This window comes from Corvus moneduloides, chromosome 13 (genome assembly GCF_009650955.1).
Source record: "Corvus moneduloides isolate bCorMon1 chromosome 13, bCorMon1.pri, whole genome shotgun sequence".
Lineage (NCBI taxonomy): Eukaryota > Metazoa > Chordata > Aves > Passeriformes > Corvidae > Corvus > Corvus moneduloides.
The window spans coordinates 18,550,779-18,570,477 of NC_045488.1; the positions used below are offsets into that span (position 1 = coordinate 18,550,779).

The window sequence follows — 19,699 nt, forward strand, 5'->3', positions numbered from 1 at the left end:
AGCCAGATGGGATTGCATCTCCTGTTTTGAAGGGAACCATGGGACAGTGCCTGCAGTGTGGCTCTGCTCTGGCACATCCCAGGCTGAGCCACCAGCACCAACCTTGCTCCTCATTGGCAGGCCAGGCACATGCATCCCTGTGGCATGGGGCTGCTCTTCCTGCAATCTGTGTACCCAAGCAGCAGCAGCAGCAGCAGCAGCAGCAGGACGGCCTGGAGAAGTAGACCAAGAGTGGAGAAAAGGAGGGAGGAAGGCCCAAAGCCACAGCCAAACACAGCATCGCAGCTCAGGCTGCAAAGCCAAGGCTGGCAGCGTTGCTCCAGTTACCTGCACGACCTTGAGAGCCCTGGACAAGCTGCAGGGAGGAAAAGGAAAGCCTCCAGTGGCAGCTCTGTGTGTTCATAGGGACAGGAGAAGTCAGGGAGGGGACAGAGGGGTGGGTGCCATTTGGGATGTGCCACCCCAGCAACAGAGCATGCCAGATGGACCAGGCTGCTTTTACCTCTGTCTCAGCCCCAAAAAAGGCAGCTCACAACCCCCACACCTTCTTCGGACAGCATTTTGTGGGTCCTGGGTTTGTTCCCATGGGAGCACATGTGTAGGAAGAGGTGAACACGTCGTGTCACTTGTCTAGGACCCAGTACAGGGCAGCAGGAGGGGGAGTAGGCACTGCCTGTGCTCTCCAGAGGGAAGGGCAGCCAGCCCCTCTCTGCCTGGCAGGAGATGCTGCCAGCACAGAGGCATGCCCCCAAGATCACAGCAAGTGTATCTCGAGAGCTCAGAATAAATATTTAAAGGTGGAGGGAAAAAAAAACCTGTTTGTCTCTGCAAGCAAGTTCTCTGTCTTTGCTCTGGGATTTGAGACCGAGACAGAAAAATGACAAAGGAGACACAGGTTTCAGCAAATCATGGGCACATCAGAAGTGATGGCTTTCAGATGCCAGCTTTGCTGCAAGACAAAACCCGGCCAGATGCCTGACAACCCCGACAGCCATCAGAGACTGCAGGTCTGCCTTCCCTCAGACACATGGGGCTGCAGTGAGCCCACCTTCTTACACCTCTCCATTCCAGCCAGGGATGGGAGCCAGGGTGTTCCCCAAATCCCTTTCTAAGCCAGTAAGAGCTGGTCCTGACCTGTGGCGACTTGTGACCCCTCCTTACCCCGTCCTGCAATCACGTACAAGGTGATGGGCTCTGCATCACAGTGTCGGACAAATGTTCTCAAATCCCTGTCCCCACAGCAGAGCTCTGCCAGAGGAGAAAACCATGGCTCAGCTTTCTCCATGCCTCGCATGAGCGATGGCTGGGGGGAAGGATGGGAGGTGACAGCTCTGCTCAGCTCCCAACAGCCCCGTGCTGGGCCATCGCTCGGAGGCAGTGGCCGGAGCAGCCACAGAGAATGGGATGTTCTGTATCACAAGGCTGTCCTTAGGATGCTTTTATTTCCAGAGAGAGCTCATTAGCTCTGGTTGTGCAGGAGTTCAGGTTTTTTTTCTCCCTGTTACCAAGAGCTGGAAAGCTCCACTGAATAACATCTCTGAGCACAGGTGGAACAAAGACAGGGCATGGTGGGGAGAAGAGCAACTAAACCAGAGATAATCAAAGCTGCTGCTGCAGCCTTACATCACTTACAATCTCCATCTCCTTTGGATTTCCCAGCTGGAGTGGTCTCTGCTTGCTCAGCCCCACTCACCATAGCACCAGGGCTGCAGGGCTTGGCTCTGCTCTGCTCCAAGAGGGAAGAAGACGCAGAGGAGAGTTTGAGGTGGCAGGGAACTGGGCTCAAGGCAGCCCACTGGATCAGATGGGATGCCAGGAGCTAAAGGGACTAAGATGCACTAAGCAACGAGGAAGGCTCTGTCTCTGGCACTGTCACAGGAGGGGTTTAATATAGGCACATCCTACCCGGGGATGCTCCAGCTGTTATGCCTTGCTGGAGTCTGGAACAGCCACCTCCTTACCAAGCCCTGACACTCCTCTCCCATCACCACACGGTTCAGCACACGCTGCGGGAGATGCAGCCGAGAAATCACGTACCAACAGCAGGAGATAAGCCACCTTCCCAGATATGATCACAAGCCCCATTATCTCCTTAACCCTTATGCATTCACTTATCCATCCCAGATCTATTCCTCCTTATCTAAATTCTCCTCCTGTTCTTTCCCATCTCTCACCATGGTTGGTCTCAAAGCATCACGGCCTCTCCAGAAGCGACAGAGGCAGCAGGAGAGCCTGATGCCCCGGGCAGCCACTCACCACAGCTAATGGGATACACTCTGATTGACTGGCCCCAGCGATTTAAAGTTAATAAAATGTTAAAAGCAGCCCTACAAATCACCCATGCAGGAAGTGACCTGGACAGGAGGCCTAACGAGTTAGCAGAGGTTTTATTTAAAAGCCATTTGTCTGAGAAGTGCAACACAAAGAGCCAAATAACTCTTAGGAAAACAGCAGTGATGGAGCTACTGGGAGGATTAGAGCTGGCTGGATATTTACAGCCTGAGGATGTCAGTCTTCCCAGTGCTAACTGGCCCCTGCTTACCAGCTGGAGCATCCCAGCTGATCCCAGATCCAGGTAGGGAGCTCCCAAAGAGAACCAGGACAAGCCAGATCACAGCCCTGACTCGTCTTTTTAGCTCTCTGGGTCCACTGTGACCTTCTCACAGACCTCTCAAAACAGGAGTCTCATGCCCATGTCCATCCTGTGATAGGCTGGTGGCATCCTCATCTTCCTCCAGGCCCCAGCTCCCCTGCCCTGGGGATCACACAGGGAGAAGCTGCTCTTCTCATATGCTACTGCACACACATGCTGACATCTCTGTTTGCATGGAGAAGCTTGATAACAAGAGGCCCCAAAAATCTCAAACTCCAAACCCACCCCAGAAATCAGGTTTTTGGTTTCTAACCTCAATTTCCACTCCTCAGCCATGAATACTGATTTTGCACCCATCAGGAGGGCAGCTGGGCCACACCACCTCAGCCCCTGCTCACTCCCCACAAGCTGAGCTCTACTTTTTTAACCTTAAAGAAACCCTACTGCCAAGTGCAAGGAGAAGACTAGAGTGTTTCCCGAGGACAGGGACTTGGCCCCTTCCCAAATGCTGTCCCCCAGCCACCCCTTACTCTCCCATCACAGGAAGCCTCCAATACCCCAAAGGCCTTTTACAGTTGGGAGAAAAGGCGGCTTGTGCTTGGGAAGCCTCCAGAGCATCGTTAAGAGGCAAATTATAGACAATTATCCTCGGAAGTACATCAGGGAAGCAGAGGCAGTCACAAGGCACCAGTCCCATCCAAGCCTGGCTCCTTGCAGCAGCAGAGCAGTTTCTAAAACTATGAGCAAATTCCAATGGAATACGGTCTGCAAGCAACAGGTTTCACCAGCAGCTACCCTGCCTTCAAAATCACCTTTTAATTGCAAGAGAAGTTCTCACCCCCAAGCCAGCACTTTTCCCCCCAGCAAGATGAGAGGGAGACGAGTAGGTAGGAGATGCAACAACACAAGAAACAACCTGATTTCGCTTGAATTTGCCAAGTGAAATTGGGTTGCCTTTGCTTTTCACGGACATCCTTACCTTGGCAGGGGTGCGGGAGGCTGGGTGCGGGCGCAGCCGGTTCTCCTCGCCAGCGGTGAGCACCTTCCAGGGGGGCAGGGAAGCCTAAGAGTGCTGGGGGGCTGCGGCCAGGGGGCTGCTCCGGTGGCTCTGCGGGCGCTGAGGGCAGCTCATGGCTCCCGGGCACAGGGGGCTGTGGGTGGGAAGGCACAGAAGATGTCAGTCTGGAAACACGTGGCCACAAGCACACACCAAGCAAACCCAACCCCACAGAAAGGTTGACCTGAAAGTTAGGAAGATGAAGAACTTAATATATTAGTATTTTTCTGTATTGCTCTTATTTCCCCTCCTCCCCATCATCGAGGAGAGGAAACCAGTGGGATCTGCTTAGATCTGGACATTAAGTAGATGTGGATACCTGAAGAGGTCCAGCACCCCCTGAGGGGCTCCTGCTAGGCACAGGGTGATTCTTGGGAGCAGTTTCCAGAGGGTGTTATATGCTTCCAGCATCACTAGTGGGGAGGAAGAGAAGGTACAAGCTCACCTGGGCGAGCAGCCCCTGGCCCACGCTGATGCACACAACCATGAACATGTAAGAGAAGGACCCCCCAGCTCAACAGGCCCAGCTGGGGGTCTCACAAGGCCAGGGGAGCTCTGTCCATTGCTCACAAGTCAAGGGCTTCCACTGGCACCTCAGAAATGCTAAGAGAAAGCAGGTCCTTGACCTGCTGATCTGTGATCACTCCTCCTGAATTCAAAACTGAAAGGGAAGCAAGACCCTTTGCTGATGGAGGTGGTACATCCACATCCACCCATCCTCTAACCAGCTTCACCTTCACATGCAGCACTCTCCTCTCCAGCAAGACTTTGATTTAATACATTTATTTAGTGGTGAGGTCCCCAAGGCAGAACTCACATCCTCTTTTTGCGTCTCAAATAGTTTTGAGCAGTCAGTGTTTAACAAATTAATAGTACAGTGATGGCACCTTGAAAAATAGACTGTCCTATCCACAAAAGGGGCTGCATCTCCCAGTTACTCCAAAGGGCAGTGCTTCAGACCTCACTGAGCAAACTGCCTTTATACACAGCCACCTTTTAATGGCAATGATGTGATCCTGCTATGGCTGCAGCCACAGAATTGATAGGGTTGAAAGGGACCTCTGGAGATCATCTAGTCCAAGCGCCCTAATTAAAACAGACCCTTAAAAATTATTAAAAGCACTATTACACATCTCCCAAATGACGGTGATACTGAAAATACAATACAATAACCCCCACTCCGCCACGATGGAGATGAACGGCGGGGCGAGGGTCGGGCACAACGGAGCAGAGCCCCCCTGCCCCGGCACCGCCGCCCGAGCCCGAGCCCGCAGGCCCCGCCATCCCCCGCCATCCCCCGCAGCGCCGGGAGGCCCATCGGCAGCCAGGCCCAAACTTCGGCAGGCCCATCGGCAGCCAGGCCCAAACTTCGGGTCGCGGGGGCCAAACCCACCCCGCCGCCTCCCGCCGACCCATCCACCGGCGACAGCAAAGGCCACCGCCGCCCCGCGCCCTCTCCGCGGGGACCCCCGGGGGCCCTTCCCACGCCCACCCCATGCCCCGCGGAGGGGAAAAGCGGGTGTGGGGGTGCTCACCTGTTCCCCCTTGTCCCGCAGCCCACGCTGACCTGCGGGCGCGGTGCCCCAGTGTCCCGGTGCCCGGCGGCCGCGGGCTGGCCCTGACACCCACACGCACCATCGAACATGGTGGCCAAGTGTATCCCATCTCCGCCTATCTCCACACTGCACAGCGGGAGGGCAGGCGACAGGAGGGGTGGAAGCAAGTTAAAAAACACCTCTTAGCTCAGGTATTTTTTAGCAGCCATCCCCTACCGGAGGGCTGCCGTCCTACCCCAAGTTACCAGCTAAACTCAGCAGCTCTCCGTCATGAAAAGTATCCACGAGGTTTGCAGTGGAGGCTGGCAAATATTTGCCAAGGATTCTTCCAAATCTCCAAGCCCGCCATGAGCTCGCTGCAAATTTGTTTGCTGATCGTGGTCCTTGCGCTAATTTGCAAATGGAGAGCAAAGAAAAAGGCGGCTGTACGGTGTAGGGGAAGGCGAACAAGCAGGATCCTATTCCACGGAGAAGGCAACCCCACCGACCCTAACGAGGGCTCATTAATTAACACCTGCAGCACTGGTGTAACACCCAGCTCCTGATGCTGACTGTGACTAGGGAAGTGATCTCTCAGCGCAGGCACCACCAGGGAATGGGAGGATGCTGCAGGGGATGGCAACAGCAGCACCTGCAGGGTTTAAGGGCAACGATGACCCCAGTCCGACCTCTCCGTGTGGCAAGTTGCAAAGAGGTGCTGGGAAAGCATCCTCTCCCCTTCCCCAAAGCAGTTCCAATCAGTTTCTCCTGTGGCTTCTCTGATTTTGGCACCTTACCAAGTTCCAGCCTAGGCCAAGCACACTGCTAATTAGCTGCACTAATTAATCACAGTTTCCATAGTTTATTCTTTTGTTCTCGCACAAACACCCATGCTGCCTGGCGTGGTGAGCTGCCATGGCATTCATGGAGTACCAGCACAGCTGGTGGAGCTGACCCCAGGGAATGTGGGTCATTGGCTGCTGGGCTCCCAGCTGGAGACCAGAACAGAACCCACCCCTGGTCCTGCTGGGAACTGAGTAAAAAGCCAAAGCCATCAATTCTGGGTTGAAACAGTACAAGATTCACAACCCCCCTCACTCTTCCAGCCTGGAATTGCTCATGCCAGCACAGCTCACACCATATTTCTGAAACTTCCAGGAGGCCAGGGGATACTGGTGGGTCATTTAGTCCATTCCCCCTTTGGGAACTGGGATTTACTGTGCCTAAAGCACGTCTAGTGCTCAAGCCTGGCCTCCAACATCTCCAGCAAAGCCAATTCTACAGCCACCCTTGGCAGCTTCCTGAGGCTGCTGCCACCAGTCGAGCCACGGAGGAGGCTGCATTCACTTGCCACCATCCTTGGTCCCTCCTGCAGTCACCAGTGCCACAGCCCATTCTTCCTCTCTCCAGCCTTGGGGATGGCTGACTGGCTGTCACTCCATCAGATCCCCCCAGGGAGACACCCCACACTTGCTCCTAGGAGTGGAGCTGGCACACAGCCCCGGTGCAGAGGCAGCCATCCCTCCGCCTCTCCCCCGGCTAATCCCGCCGAAATCCTGCCTTTGTGCTCATCGCATCCACTGCCTGAGCATTAGGCACCCGCCGATCCCAAGCTAATCTCCAGAAAGCTCCCTCCCCAGGGGGGTTCCCCTTCCCTGGGCAGCCCTGCTACCCCAGAGGCACGGGGGGACAGAAGGACATGCCAGCTGTGATTCCTTGCCAGCACTGGCAGGATGTGCTGGGAATGAATCCAACAACCACTCTGCTCACTCCCTGTTGTCAGGGATTTTTTTAACCAGGTATTTAAAAAAAAAAAAAAAAAAAAAGACACCAAGGGGAGAAAAAAAGAACTGTTAGTCCAAGGGAGCCTGTGTTGTTAAATTCAGAGAAATCCAAGTCTCAAGTCCAACAGAGGCCAAGGTTTCCGGGCTTTGACACAGCTGACAAGCTAGAGCACAATGAGAAAATACGCACACAGAAATAGCCAGGCAGGATAAAGGATTTACTGCTCCTTTCACAGAAAACAAAAGAATAGGCTTAAACTCACCATTTAGGAGTGGTAAAAAAAAAAAAAAAAAAAAAGAAAGATAAAAACCAGATCTGCAGCAAGAATATTTGAGTACAGGATTACCAGGAGGTAAAGAAAAAACAGATCCTGCTTGTCCTGGGTGCAGCAGGGCAGCAGCATCCCCAGGGACCCTCTCCTCTGACCCCGCAGCATCTTGCAGTGAGCACACACACAAAGTGCCAGGTTCTCACCTCAGAGCCACCCAGTCAGTTCCCTCCTGCCCTGCCCTGCCCTGGGTCAGCGCGTCCCACCGCAGCCCACATCCCGGCATAGCCAGCTGTCGTGCCAACATCCGCACAGTCTCCCCTCTGGAGCATTTCTCCTGGGCTGATTCTGGCTGTAGGATTGCCCTCTTCACTCAAATCCCTCTCCAGGGTCCACTACCCCAGTGCCAACCACCCCAGCTAATGAGGCAGGGGCTCCCTGCCTTTCAGACAGGCTTTTCCGTGATGGGAAGGCTCCAGGCTCTTGACTGCCCTCCCTTTCATGAGGAAGTCGTCTCAGAACACCTCTTACTGAGGAGGCCTGATGGAAAGAGAGCTAGGGCTGGCAGGGGCTTTGATGGCTTCCTCCCATCATCTCTCCAGGTCTGTCCTCATTGAAGAAGGAAGTTTTCAGTTCCCTCAAAGTTTCCTCTAACTTGTGATGAAAGAAAAACTCTTTGGAGGACAGACATGAACTCAGTTTCCCTGATGAAAGTACTGCAGTGGGATTTTTTGGGTTTCTTTTCTTTTGAGTAGCGCCAGCCAGAACAGAACTTTGCAACCAGGCAGGCAGAAGGTCTTACCCTTTCCATGGCAGGAGACCAAGTCTCCCAGCTGGAGACCAGGACAGAACCCACCCCTGGTCCTGTTGGGAACTGAGTTAAAAGCCAAAGCTATTGATTCTGGGTTGAAACAGCATGAGATTCATAAACCCACTCACTCCATCAGCCTGGAATTGCTCATGCCAGCACAGCTCACACCATATTTCTGAAACTTCCAGGAGGCCAGGGGCTACTGGTGGGTCATTTAGTCCATTTCCCGTTTGGAAACTGGGATTTACTGTGCCTAAAGCACACCCAATGGCTACGGTCAAGCCTGGCCTCCAATATCGCCAGGAAACCCAATTCTACAACCTTCCTTGGCAGCTTACAAGCTGCTTAATTGCCCTGATAGTTATGCATTGAGGGTTTTTTTGTAAAAAGCAGCTGATTTCTCAGCAGCAACAAATACTTGGGAAAGCTTTCTCTCTGGCAAACTCTCTCTATTGTTCATCTCATTCACATAAAACATTCCTAATGAAGAGGGAAAGCAGGATCTTGGCTTCTTTCAAAACAATCTGAAATATTATATTAAAAACATGCACTGAGTGTTGACATATTTAGTGCATTGCTTTATAAAGCAAATTGCCCAAGCTCATTCAGAGCTTGACACCATTAAGACAACACAGAACTACGTGACTGGGAGGATACCACTGCAAGAAGTGCCACTTTGGGGAGCTATGGAGCACCTTGGAGCAGCCAGATGGCCTTGACTCCATCCCAGTGAGAAGTGGAAGCCACCAGCATCATCCCCTAAGAGAGGGATGCACGAGCAGCACTCAACATGCTAATGTGACAATTACAGCAGGTTTCAGACCCATGAGTCCTCCCCACCCAAACCCTCAGCTCTTCATCTAGGCATCTTCAAATATCCAAGGCTGGGAGGACGTGGTATATACCATGCCAGGCTCTGACCGCGATGGATCTGTGCTGTGGGAGCAAAGCTCAATGTCTCCCTCAACACACCAAGCCAAATCCCTTGGAAATGGAAAGCTGGCTGTGGTGGCCAGCCAGGTTTCTCTCCACACTCGGCATAGGCAGGGTCCCTACAGAGCCCCCTCCTCTCCTGCAGCGTCTTTGAAGTGCTCCAGGCTCCGCTACACCAGGATTTTCCAGACATTAAGCTGATGCTCAGAAGACAAACAGACACAGAGAAAGCTCTCATTACAAGGCTGGTTCATGTCCAAGAGCAGCCCAGGGGCTGGCTAAGATAGGCAGTGGTGCTTTAACAGCCTCTCGCCAGAGGCCGGTGTGAGCTATGGCTCCCTGTGGACTCCTGGTCCATGCCAGCTCCATGCTCACTTTGCAGGAGCAGGGCAGGAGAAATGAGCAGGTTTTATGGCACATTGGCTCTCCTCCAGGGACCAAAAGCTTTGACAAAGCCACTGCATCCTCTCCTGCTGTGTGGGTGCCCAGACATTTCTGGGTGCTTCTGGAGATGCTGCCGGCCTCAGTAGGGACATATCAGGGGTGATGACCAGCATGATCCCTACCTGATGTGTGTGGTGGTCCTGGGGGGATCAGTTCTTCCCCTTCAAGCAGGAGATCAGCACCTTATGGGGTCTGAGCACAGGGCAGGCAGCACTGCAGCCATAGTGTGCATGAGTGTGTTCAGGTTCATTTACCTGTAACCTAACTCCATCTGCAGTGTGGGCAGCTGACACAAGGGCCTGGCTCCCCAGGACAGGTTGGTGAGGAACCAAAGATGACTGCTGCCCCATGCCAGAGTGACAGTAAAACCCCTCAAGCAGAGCACAGACCCTCAGAAGACCTGGTGTGCCTCAATCTCATTTAACTCAGGACCCCAAGCCCTCCAGGAAGGTCCAGCAACCCCTCATGGCTTCTACCCTCTCCAGCCCCTTTTGGGTTTATCAGCACCAGTGAGCAGACAGGCTCCCTGCAGCGAGATCCACTGAGCACAAGGCATCACAACAGATCAGAGAGACCCGGGACTCCTCCTCATTTATATTCCCCTCCAGCCACAGCCTTCAACATGGCTGAGGAAGGCAAGGCAAGGCCTATAGAGAATGCCTACAGATTATTTCTCTCAGATTCCAATTTATTTTCCATCATTAATGTCTTTGAAAGCCCAACACGTCCTGCAGACAGAAAGAGCATGTTAAACGTGTGCACGGTGGAGCTGCAAAACCACGGTGAACACGTGCCTGGCACAGGTACCCATCCCGCCAGGGAGACTGGCGTGGCCAAGGGAAGGGCTTTGCTACCAGCAAGCATCACTCTTGCTCAGCAGAAGCTGCGGTAGAAGCCACTTATCCCCTCCAGAGAGGTCCCCACCATGCACAACTCGAGCCTGGGAAAGCGAGAGCATCATTCTGGAAAGCAGAGGTACCACAAGCCCGGTGCTGAGCATTGCACAGCAGCAGAGAGAAGGCAGGGCTGGGGGAGAGTGACTTGCATGAAGGATGAGAGGAGCTGGAGTCTTCCGTAATGGAGAGAAAATTGCTTTCGCCAACTATCTGCAGTTTTAAAGCAATTACATTTGGGGGGAAGCCGAGAGCATGTCTGAGCGCTACGCGCGTGGCGGGTGTGTTTTGAAATACAAGAACCAAGTCAGAAAAAAATAGAAAAAGAAAATGCCATTTAAAAAAAAATATTTGACGCAGTAGGCACTGAGAGGATAAAGTATTTATAGCTCAGGGAGAGGACAGATACTGGAAGCAGCCAAACATCCCAGCAATGGGACAATTGAGAGGAGGCGGGGCAGTTTGCTCCCACTGGTGGTCCCCTTCCCCACCCCGCACATGGGAAATCCTCCTTGGGAAGCTCTGAAAACACAGCAGCTGAGCACAGCCTGGTCCAGCAGAAATAAATAGAGTTCGTTCTAATCAAAACACTGCTCGCCTTCCACTTTATCTGCTCATGCAGTAGGGTCAGTAACAAAAGTCACTCCAGTGACATCAGGGTCAGGTCTCCATGGGCTTAAACACCCTTGGGAATGTGCTCCCCTCAGCCAAAACATGGAGCTGCCTTAATACTTCCCCTCACAGACCTGCAGGCTGACCCAAAACCCAGTAAGCACCCAGCAGCTACCAGTTAAAGCCTTTTGAGGACCAGATTCAGACTGGGAGGCAACAGCTTGATTTGGCCACAGATAAGAAGCTCCTTCAAGTTGTAAAAAATACTCCTGATCTTCCCTGCAAGCCATCACCTTTCAACACCATCCTTTCCCTCTAATCTGCTGTAATTAGGAAGGATCCCAGGCCATAAGCACATCTCCTCTAATGACCAAGGTGGCAGGGCCCGAGCTGCCCTGATCCCTGGAGCTGCTGCACTGACTGCTGCCGGCACTGCTCAGACATCCAATTTATCAGGACGATGTCCCTTTTGCTTTCTGGCCACGCGCCTTCCCCTTGTCTTTATCTGCTCTGGGGACAAGTGTGGGAAGCGGAGAAGTGGCATCCAGGGCTGCTGGTGACAGAGTCCCTTTTCAAAGGATGTTGTTCAGCTGTTATTACCAACTCTCACCAAGTGGAATTGAGACATGAAGTAGATTTGTGCCCAAGATAATGGCGTTTATTAGACAAGCTATTGAGGAGAAAACAAAAGCTAACAGTGGAGAGCCACTAAGAGCAATGCCTAAAGAGAATCCATCACGAATACAAAGAGAAGAAGTGCTAATAGTTGGTGCTTCCTGTCAGTGATTTGAAACCTCAAGCAGTCCCTTAACAATTCCAGGAGAGTGAAGGTTAGTGTCACCCAGCAAGAGGTGACAAACAGCACCAAGGTGTCCATGCCCTCAAACAAAGCAGCATCCAACCCCTTCTGCTCTGGTCAGATGTGGCTGAGCATCTCTGCCCCAGGGTAGCAGCCCTCAGCTCACCCATAATCCTTCTCCTCACCTGTATCAGCATCACATAATACCTGTACGACACAACACCTATACTATATGCTCCTAATGCACACAAGGATGCTCCAGAGCAAGGATCCCAGCAGGATTGCACCCCACACCCTGACCACAGCAGGATGGCAAGGAAGGAGAATTTCATCTCTGCACCCCCTGCAGCAACCAGGGCCCTTCTGCTAAAGCCCCATGGGAAATACCTTGAAAATCATGGATCCATCTAAATTTTCCTATTGGAGACCATCCCCTTCTTTCCTCACCAAAGGAGACATGCTCCTGCAAAACCTTCCAGTAAAAAAATGCATTTTTTATGGGAATGAAAGTCTTCCATAGGATCTTCACTGGCATGCTGGTTCAGTGCCAGCCAGCCCAAGCCCCTGGTGAGATTAGCTGGAGCCTGGCACAGTGCTCACACCCTGAGGCACAGCTGAGATCTTTGGGAAAACACAACAGAGATCACAGCTGCTAAACTGCTTGTCTGGGTCCTTGGCGATTTCTACTTTCCGATTTCCAGCCCAGACAAACAATATGGGAAGCCCCCAAATCCCCAGTCTCAAGGCTAGCCCAAAGAGACCGCCAATTTCACACCCAGACCTCTTCATCCCAACCCTCCTTTCCTTTGCTAGGATGATGCTCAAGGGCCAGGCTGGGGCAGCAGCACAGGGTGATGTGGAGGAGGGTGAGCCAGGCAAGAGCGTGAGGGCATCCATGCAGCCCAGAAGCTCCTGAGAAATTTATTGCTTGTGACACGCTGTCAAAGCAAGGCACGTCTCATTAGTCAGAACCGAAGCAAATGAGAGGGCTCCTTCGCCAATTAAAAATTAAATAAATAAAGAAGGGGCTCACCACCTCCCCTTCGGCCCTCTTGGTGAGTGGGAAACCCAAGGCAAGGTGTAACACAAGTCTGAGTCTCAGCTTCTCCCCTTCCCAAGATGGTGAATTCCCCACTTCCAGCAAGCAGCAGCAGCTGGGAGCAGCCAGTGACCACCACAGCCTGGCTGGATCTGGCACAGCCAGATGGAAAACAACAAGCTTGAGGAGCCACACCTGACAGTCAGGGAGTTGGAAAAGGAAAGACTTCCTTTCACAGCCCCTGGAGCATTTTGTTTCCTAGCTCTTGAAATGGAGCTCATTGGACTCCTCTGAGTGGCATTTTCTGCTAAAAAACCCTATTTTTATCAGCTTTTCTTTTTTAAATGACGTGGTTTTCCTTTGTGGGTTAAGCTGAGCAGGCACATGACTTTTTTTGTTGGTTTTTCTTTGTTTTTTTCTCCAAGATTTATCAGCCATTGGAGCAGAGGGCATTACAACTCTTCTCCAGCCTGGTGGCAACAGCAACTCTCTGGGGTTTTACACTGCCCTCCTCCACGCCCACCTCCTTGCAGCATCGAGGAGGGGGAGAGCCCATCCCAGACCCCCAAACACAGGTGAAGGGACCGTTTTGAGCAGGCAGTTATGGGCAAAGTTCAGTTTCCCCATCACAAGCCAGCTTAAAATTTTACAAGAGCACAGAGGTGCCTGTTAGCAGCAAACATCCCAGCTCACCACATTCCAAATGGGTGCTGCAGGAACCTGGGAACTGCAGACAGACCCATGGGTGTAGGATGGATTGGTGGGGGCACCTGAGCAGGAAACAGATCTCACCTCACAGAGGAGGCACCCAAGAGGAGCTCTCTCTCCTCCACCCATACAGGACCCAGTGAGGGAGGGAGTGACCCCAGGCCCAAAGGATGCCATACCCAGGAGAGACCCCTGCCCACGGCAGACAGGAACACCCCCTCTTCCCACAACACTCCCTAAGTGCACCCCTTAAAAAACAGCACGGACCTGAAACATGAGCCCAGCCCAGCAGCATTTCCCAAATCAAACAATAAACAAGGAGCCGTTGCAGGTTTCCCTCACGCTGCAGGTCCTGATTAATCCCCACAGTAAACACAAAGGAAAAAACCCACCCTAAGGGGGATGCTGTCTGTTTAAAGGCACAAATGGATGCTAAAAGCAGACAAAGAAGCTGAGCAGAGGCACGGCAGGTTTGGGAGCAGGAGGGGAGTGGGGAGAAGCCCATGGGTTCCGGTGCAGGAGGGAAAAGCAATGGGACTTCCGCCAGCCATGCCCAGCAGCCCCTAACTCCTGGAGCCATCCTACAGTCCTTGCACCCTGTCAGTCTGTCACCCTGTCAGGAGGGGGCATTCCCTCACCACCCCCAAAACATCCCAGCCTGAACAAGCTCTTCCCTCTGGTCCCCAAGGCCAGGTTGGTTGGGGCTCTCAGGACGCAGGCACTGGGGGAAGGGTCAGGCAGGAAAACAACACTTCCTCTTGTGGAAAACGGCCAGGATCCTGGGACTAACCCCTTGTGCCTAGAGACTAACACTGCACGAGGCTGGTTTAATGAGAAATGGACATTTGAAGCTTAACAGCTCTCGCCAGCAGATTCCCCCCTCTCTTCCCACTGATGCTGCTTTCCATACGGTGCACCCAGCTAATTAATTACAGAGCACAATCCAATCAGTCAGGCCACCCTATTGCAGTTAAAGGCATTTAAGAGATAATGCCATGAAACTTCAGATGGACTGGCCTGACCCCAGACTCTGACACCACTGGGGTACTTGAGTGATGCTGTCGCTCCAGCTGACGTCCCAGGTCCAAACATGCTGGGAAAAAAACCTTCAGCCTTGCAGTGCTCCCTGTGGGCTTCGTTTCTGGGTCCCTGCTGACTTTACCAAGAGATGTGCTGTCCTGGCCCACTGGCACTTTGCCCTGGGGCAACCTGGGCTCACTGCTGCCCATGGAGCACACACCGGCCTGGCTCAACACAAGCGCCAGTGAGGGAGATGCCATCTGCCCTACTTCTGGCTCTGAGTTTGCTTTCAGCGTGGCAGAAGGACAGATCTGAAGGACAGATCTGAAGGCCAGATGCCAGCCCATCTTCTCCCCAGTGCTGCTATACACACCCCACACAGTCAGCTTCACCACTGATGCCGATGTGCCAAGACAGCAGATCCCTTCATACCTTGCCATGCAACTCCACTCCACCTCCCCACCACACCAAGTACAGAGAGAGGATGGCCCCTGCTCACCAGCAGCAGGGACTGGCCTCACTGGAGAGGGGCTTTGGTGGCAAGTGGATACAGGAGAGTGGCTAAAGTGATGGGATGCTGTACAACCAGCCCCTTTAATGTTATTATTGTTGGCATTGATGTGCTGATCCCCAGATAGGATGTTCTCAGCTTTGCAGGGAGACAATCTCCTCCCTGGGCTAAAAGTGTGGGTGTTCTCCCTTCTCAGCACTTCAGTTATTGGTTGAAGTTATCAGACCCCTTTGACAAAGGTGAGGGGCTTGCACTAGCTCAGCCCATTTGGTCCTGAATCAGCCACTGCCCCTCGCAAGAGGTTCATTCAGCAAGTGCCCTTGGTACCACAAGCAGCCTTTGTTTCTTCATCACACCCATCTGAAGCCCAACCCCATCCATGTATAGCTGGGATCCCTGCTGATTGCCAAGCTGCTCACTGTAAAGGTATTAAAGGAAAAACTCATGGTGCCAGATCCCAAGCATCCTCCCAAGGACTCTGTGTGGTTATGCTGCTCCGTGCTACCTGTGTCCCAGCCCTCATGTTTGATGATGAAAGTGGCTGATTCTGTGATTTACTGATCCTACCTTTGGTTAGTTTTGCCTACCCAGGGTGAGGATAAACTCTTGGATTTGCAAACTTTTTGAGGATTGTGGTTTTAATTTTTTTTTCCCCTTATTGTGTGTGCAAGCATCAAAAGCTCTTACACCTTGATCCAAAGCCCAAAGTCAAGATGGGTGATATATATCAAGTCTAAATATGTTCCTGTCACAGGTGGCACCAAAAGATTGTTGCAGTTGAAATGAGTGAGTGTTCTGGTCTTACTTGGTCCAGCCCATCTCCCAGATGCTTGACCTCCAAGGAGAAGTGAGGAGGAGCTTCTGCTCCTCAATCTCACCTCCAAAATGCCTTTGTCAGAGACGCAGGCACAGTTAACTATGACAAAGGACAGAAAGCCTCCTCTCAGAGCTGCCCTCCCTCGAGCCACCCCTAGGCAGATACCCAGCATTTCTGCATCAGGACCAGCACTACACAGGTCACAACACCAGGAGTATCCACAAGGTTTTCACCCAAGCAACAACCTATAAATTTCACTAATGCAGATTTGCAAAGGAGGGATGTGACTCTGGCAGGACTGGAGCATGGCTACAAGCAAATGGCAGCATTCACCAAGCACAAGTGGGAAGGGGATAATGCCAAAATGACACTTAATAATTGTGTCTTCCTGAAAACACCATCTCAGCACAACTACAAAACTCACTGTGTTTACTGAATGTCCTCTCACAGTGTCAGAAAAAGACACCAACAATTAGCAAGGGGAGGCTAGAATTTGATTGCTATAGATGAGACAGGACCAACCCCAGACATCTAACACTAACTGCTGTTTGTGCTGGTAGGAACTGCATGAGGGCTGGCTTGTTACACCCAGCACTGAAATGAAGTACAGCTAAGTCATTATCTTGGACCCTAAAAAAAAGAACATAACTACAATAGCACAATACCATGACTTCACTAGCAAATCAGGATACCACGTCCCATCCAAGGAGCCAGAAGAGATGGGGCCACTGTTTCTTTACAACATCTGTCCCATGGTCCCCTGGGAATGAGCACAGAGAAGAGCTCAGCATATCTGGATGAACAATAAAATAAAATAAAATAGGACATCCTTCTTCCTCGTGCTGGAGTGTCCCAGACTAGGATGATTACAGGGTCTGGACACAGAGAAGTCTCATTTTGTGGTGGAAATATGGCTATTGTGGGATGCCACAGCTGGAGGAGGTTCTGCTTTCTGATCCAAATCCGGCTCCAGGGGCCAACAACCACGGTGTGGATTGGACAGGAGATGAGCAGACAGATGCTCCATGCGTCCAGTACTGCATCCCAGACAGGGTGGAGACATCCCCCTGGGAGTCAAGGTCCCATGCCACAGCTGTTTGGTGAGAGAAGGAGCTTTTCCCCATGGATCTGGAGAACTGAAACTCTTCAAAAGCTTGAGCTCTCCTGTAAACCATTTCAGGGATTTTGGCAGGAGGAGGGAGGAAAAGCTGTTCCATAAGCCCTGAGGCCATCCCACTTCCCATGCCTAGAAGACAGCTCCAGAGTGCCCCACTTCTGGAGTAATTCACTCACTCTCAGCTCTCGGATGCCCCATAAAACAGGGCATATCTCCCAGTGGCCCTGAAAGGATTCTCATGGGAACCAAATGAAAAGCTGAGAAACCAAAATGAGGCTGAAAAACACATCAGCGCCTCAGAGGACGGCATGGACTTGAGGTTGTGCTACCAGCCCAGAGCACCTGCTGTGCTCCAAGCCACAAAACAATGCATCAGAGAAAGTTCTTAGCCTTTGGCATCCATCTTCCCTTCCCACGGCTGCAGCACCGGGATCACTGCTGGAGCCTGCACTGTCCCATTTTCTGTACCCTGATATGAACCCTTCCAATTAAACAACTGAACTGTTCCCAGCTCAGCCTCCCATGCATGAAAACGTCCTGTTATTTTGCACCTGCCAAGAGCTGTGTCCCAGCAGATCTATCTTGAACTGACACTTGAGGATAATTAAACCTCTCTCTCCTCCGTTAGCGCAGCAGATAAAAGGAGAGCCCTGGGGCCCTCAGGTCGCTGCTGTGGTGGGTTGCTCCTGTACAAGTCGAGGAACATAAGATGAGACTCAGTTTCTCAATAGAGACATGGGCAAGGGAGCAGGGGGCCAGCTTGGCAATTTGCCCTAATTTAGCAGGGGAGGAAGATGTAAGAAGCACACCGGCAGCTTCCCTAGCTGGGCAGATCCTCTGATGAACAGAGAGCTGCAAACAAAGTGTCTGGGATCAAATCGAACCCCTGTTGTTGCTAAAGCTGGGGTATCATCCGTCATGGAGCCAACAGTCCCTAAGGACCCAGCTGTGATGTTCTAGGCACCCTTGTCATCTCCTCTAGCTCTAGTCTGAGCAAGGACTGGCTCCCATTCCTCCCACCGGCAGCACTGGGGGCCAGGTACCCCACAGCATCAGCCCAAAGTCGGCCGGTTTCGGGAAGCAGGTGGCAAGATGGGAACCTGTCACCCCACGCCACGCTTTGCCTATCTCCTGCGCCAGCTGCCTGAGGTTGCTGGATGCATCCAACCTCAAAGCCGAGCTTCGATCGGGGCGGTTTTGAGGTTGGCACTGAGCATCTGCCGTCGCTCCGAGCTGGGCCTCCAGCCCCTCGGGGCATTGGGGGGGCCCAGAGCACGGCGACCCCATCTCTGCCTGCCCCAGGGAGCTCTTCGCGCCGGGGGAGCCCTTCACTCCGGGGGGGCACCCTTCACTCCGGGGGGGCACCCTTCCCTCATCTCAGCCCCGCTGCGAGGGGATCAAGTCCCACTTGCCGAGTGATGCGCTGCAGAGCCGCAGGTCCCCAGGGACCATGGGTGTCCCTCCTGCCTCCGGGGGGAATGGATATTCTCCCCCCACAAAACCCCATCCCGGTGCCCCCGATCCCCTCCGCCGCCGTTACCTGCGCGGGCTGGGGCGGCGGCCGGGCGGGACGCGCCGCGCTGCAGCTGGGCTCGACTCCCCGGGGCTCGGCGCATCCTCCGCCGCTCGGGAGGGCTCGGCCGGGCTCCCTCGCCCCGCTCCCCGCCGCTCTCCGCCTTCCTCCGCGTTCCTCTCCCGCTCACCCGCATACCCCGGGGCTGGCGGCTACTGCCGAGCTCCGCTCGCCGCCGCGGCGCCGGCCACCTCCCGCAGCAGCCGCCGCCGAACCGAGGCGCCGCGCCCCCCGTCCGCCCCCGCCTCCTCCCCGCTCTCGGCCCCGGGATTGCTTTAAAGGGAGAGCGCCTGCACAGAAGGAGCGCTGTTTGACATCCCCTCCAAGATGCACCGCACCCCTCTAGCTCTCCATCACCCCCTGGGCTGCTGGGTGTGCCATGAGGATGAGTCCCAACAGCTGGACCCAGTGATGGCCCTCGTCCCCCCTGTAGAGCCCCTTTCAGTGAGTGCGTTCGTCCACTCATCCAGAAAATCCTTATCCCACTGGCTGAGTTTGCCTTACCCCTTCCCAGGGCTGCAGGGAGCGGAGCCGCCAAGGACTCGGCACACCAGACCCTGTCCAGGAGAAAGCTGGGAACCCCTTTTCCAAAGCTGACACCCTGCCACACTTCTGCTTCAGATATCGTCAGATGTTTTCATTTTCTCCTGCCAATATTATCCTCATCCTCATTCAAGCGGGAGCCGAGGCTTGCAGGTCTGTGGGTTTTAATCAAAACTGGAATTCTCGTCACACAGTCACTTTATCTCTGTTTATCTTGCCGGAATGAAGCAACGTGTTTGGTGAGGTGTTTTAAAGCATCCCGGGGTGTGAGTGCATCCCTGCCCCAAGCAATCTACAGCCGCCACAGCGAGGGCAGGACCCGGGGGCAGGAGCAGGCAGAGGTGCTGGCAGCTGGCTCAGGTGTCTGGAGCTGGGATCAGGGGGCTGGGTTTGGGCTCTGCAGCATCCCGCAGCCCTGATGCTCACTGCCTTCCCGCTTGGTGTTTTTCATCAGTGAACACCATCTGTACCAGAGCCGCGAATTGTTATGACCTTTAAGGCTCCATCCAGTGGCCGCTTCCATCAGATGCTTTTGTGTCTTACTACGATCTCAGGCACGCTGCCAGACTCTAAACGCACAATGAAGGCAGGGAACATCTTTCCTCCGGTTTCAGAAAGGAGAAACATCACCAAAAAAACCT

At 53.2% G+C, this 19,699-nt stretch overlaps 1 protein-coding gene across 1 annotated transcript in view; it reads right to left on the reverse strand.

Moving 5' to 3' along the window:
* The window catches only part of LINGO1 (leucine rich repeat and Ig domain containing 1), a 154,432-nt gene extending 135,735 nt beyond the window's left edge, over positions 1-18,697 (reverse strand). Inside the window, exons 1-2 of the mRNA XM_032122792.1 lie at positions 18,483-18,697; positions 3,573-3,744 (exon numbers count right to left, since the gene is read on the reverse strand). The gene's annotated coding sequence lies outside the window, so the exon portion shown is untranslated. The remainder of the gene's footprint in view (positions 1-3,572; positions 3,745-18,482) is intronic.
* Positions 18,698-19,699: the final 1,002 nt, after the last annotated feature.